Source organism: Diplotaxodon limnothrissa, linkage group LG3 (assembly GCF_057381915.1).
Source record: "Diplotaxodon limnothrissa isolate DT_005_m linkage group LG3, D_limnothrissa_male_GT1.1, whole genome shotgun sequence".
Taxonomy (NCBI): domain Eukaryota; kingdom Metazoa; phylum Chordata; class Actinopteri; order Cichliformes; family Cichlidae; genus Diplotaxodon; species Diplotaxodon limnothrissa.
In genome coordinates this window covers 62,165,310-62,168,583 of record NC_140598.1, presented here as the reverse complement: position 1 = coordinate 62,168,583, position 3,274 = coordinate 62,165,310, and the positions used below count along the sequence as shown (strand labels likewise).

Here is a 3,274-nt window from a genome sequence, read left to right as displayed (position 1 = left end):
GAAGAAACAAGGTAAAATGAAGTAATAATGAAAGAAGTTAAACAAGTAAATGAAGAAAAAAGGTAAAATGAAGAAATAAGGAAAGAAGTTAAACAAGTAAATGAAGAAACAAGGTAAAATGAAGTAATAATGAAAGAAGTTAAACAAGTAAATGAAGAAACAAGGTAAAATGAAGTAATAATGAAAGAAGTTAAACAAGTAAATGAAGAAACAAGGTAAAATGAAGTAATAATGAAAGAAGTTAAACAAGTAAATGAAGAAAAAAGGTAAAATGAAGTAATAATGAAAGAAGTTAAACAAGTAAATGAAGAAAAAAGGCAGAGGAGAGAAAACCCCAACAATCCCCTCTGAGCAAGCACTTGGCGACAGTGGGGAGGAAAAACTGCCTTTAAACGGGCAGAAACCTCCGGCAGAACCAGGCTCAGGAGGGGACAGTCAACTGCCGGGACTGGTTGGGGGGGTTAACAGAGGTGGAGCAAGACGAGGCTACATCAGGTGAGGAAGCAGTAGCGTCTCTCCTCTGGAACAAGTGGAACCATTTTTTCTTTTTTTTCATGCACTTTTCCACGAGCGCTTTTTTCTGCAGGATGAGATTTCTCAGCTCGTCGATGGTTTCTGCGTTTTTTTTCTTCAAGTTTCTCACATCTTTGTTCCATCTCTTCCAATGCTGCTTGTTGTTCTTCAAGCTTGTCTTTGAGTTGTTTGGATGTTTCCTCCTGTATCAGCTTGTCCTTGTGCATGTCTGCATTTCTCTGTTGGACCTCTTTGTGCTTGTCTTTTAACTGCTTCTTTCTTTTCTTGATTTCTTGATTTTTGTCTTCATGTATTTTGTCTTCTTGTTGTTTTTGTGACTGCATTTGAGTGTGTTCACTCTTCAAGTTATTGAATTCCACCAAACGCCCCTTAACGAGCTCGGAGTTGTTTCTCGCTATCTGATCGATCCTTTTCTGCATCTGTGAGCAGCGTTTCTCCAGTTTGTCCCTTTCTTCTTCCACTTTAGTTGCTTTGTCCTCCAGCTGATTACAAAACTCTTGCAGTTTTAGATTTTTAGACTCAAAGTCCTGGACGATGCGTTTTCCTTCTTTCAGTCTTTCCTGCTGTTGCTCTTTCTGTTGAAGAAGGTCTTTATTTTGGCGCAGTGTTTCATCCAGGCTTTCTTTCAGCATGCGGTATTTTTCCTGCATGCTCTTCAGTTTGTGCTGCATGTCTTGTTGCTTTTTGTCCTGCTCTTCCTTCTGTTGGAGGAATTTATTCTTTTCTTCCACAGCTTCATGGAGCTGTCTTTGGAGGAGCCGATTTTTTCGGTCCATGTGTTGGAGATCCCGTTGTATCTTATCAGTCATCGTTTTCTTGTCTTGGAGCTGGTTGGTCATTTCTTTTAGTTCTGCGCGCTTTTGCCTGTTTTCTTTATTGAGGTGCACAATCTGCTCTCGGGCCTGAGCAAACTTGATTCCCCAGCCCTCATTAATAATGTTTATGTCCGGCTGGCGCTGTTGTCTTTCTTCCAGCTCTTTATTTTGGGCTTCCATTCGTCTACACTTGTCCTCCAGTTGAAGTTTTTCTTCTTCAATTTGTTGCATTTTTTTCTGGAGAAGGTAGTTTTCCTTCCTACTCTCCTCTAATGCCCTTTGGGAGGATGAGACGCCATTTGGGGAAATCGGCCGGCCACTCCAGGAAGGAGAGGCGGCGTAATCTTTTTGAATTGGTTGTTTTTTTCTTGGAAACATGTTGGAGTTTCTATACGATGACTTTGAAGAGCTTTCCAAATGTTTCTGTGGTGAACGTTTTGTATGCTGCAAACACGGATGCTGCTGAAACGAACTAAAACTTGCTGTTTCTCACCCCTATTTAAGGAAAAACATCAAAGGACTTATGACGTTCTATGACATCATCACTCCAATGAGATTGTCACAAGACGTTTTGGAATGGGGTGTTTTTTTTTAAACTGTTTTCAAACTTAACTTAAAATTTCATTGTTTCCTAGTTGTGGACTATTGGTTAGTCCAGCCGATGATGAAATTAATTGTCACAAACATCCCTAATATTACATAACAGACAACAGAAAACAAGACAGTTTTTTTTCTAATAGAGGTATAATAAAAGTTTTTTTAATTATCCTACTTTTTATAAAAGAGAACATTTATTAAAGAGTATGTATTTAATTAAAAAAACTCTGTTCATCTAAAGCAGGGGTCAGCAACCTTTAAGACCCAAAGAGCCATAATTGGCCTATCTGGGGTTGAAAGGCTCGATAAATGCACGGCGTTTCGCCGGGTACACCGGCTTCCGCGAGTGTGATGCTTATTTTGAGCGATGAAAAAAATAACAAAATATAATTTTATTTGTATATTGCAAAATCACAATAATCTTCCAATTTAGAACTACAAGTAAAAAAAAAAGAACTGGCATAAATAAAATACACTTCAGCTAAATACTAATTTATTTTCCCAAACCACGCAGAGCTGCACTATAAGGACTAAAGAGCCGCATGAGGCTCCGGAGCCGCAGGTTGCCGACCCCTGATCTAAAGGCTATAACAAAAAGCTTCCTGCTGGAAAATGAAATGTCCCCATTAAGAGTCTGAATCAGGAGCCGATGACATTACTCTGTAAACTCTCAAAGCACTTTAATAAACAAGCAAACAGTTCCACCTCTCGCATTATTGCGTAAAGTTGACAGCGCGTCAGGCAAATAGGCAGGCTCCATCCCCGGCCTCTAGCGACTGTGGAAGTCGCTACATCTTTAGTCAACAAAAAACGGCATTCTGGAGAAGCCAGCCACAAGCAGGATCAAAGAAATCAGATCAAGGAACCTGAAAGACGCCAAGTAAGTGCAGCGCATCTGAATGAGTGAGCCCAGCAGCACCGACACACCTGACGCAATTCTGAGGAGCGCAGGTAAGAATACCTGTGCATGTCTGGTTGTGGAAAAGGAAGCGACATTGCATTAGCGCTGAGATGTTTTAAGAGGAGACACTGAATGGAATGAATGTTGGTTAAATGTGCAATGTTTTTGGCTGCGCTCTTGGATTGATGACTGCGCTGCGTCTTATTAATTATGCTGCTTGGATGATGTTCAAATGGACAATTAAAGTGCCGTTACGTTGAAAGGATTTTATGGTCAAAGTCTATTGTGGCTTCCAGTGGATATATGTTTTAATGGATGATCACTGAAGATTAAAATAAATAAATAAATAAAAAATCGAACAAACAAACGGGAAAATCATGAGTCAAACAGGTGATGATGATTGTTCCTCTAATGATTTGGGGGGAAA

At 39.8% G+C, this 3,274-nt stretch overlaps 1 pseudogene; it reads right to left on the bottom strand.

The window, feature by feature from the left end:
- Positions 1 to 597: 597 nt before the first annotated feature.
- On the bottom strand, positions 598 to 1,727 carry LOC146636808 (uncharacterized; annotated as a pseudogene).
- Positions 1,728 to 3,274: the final 1,547 nt, after the last annotated feature.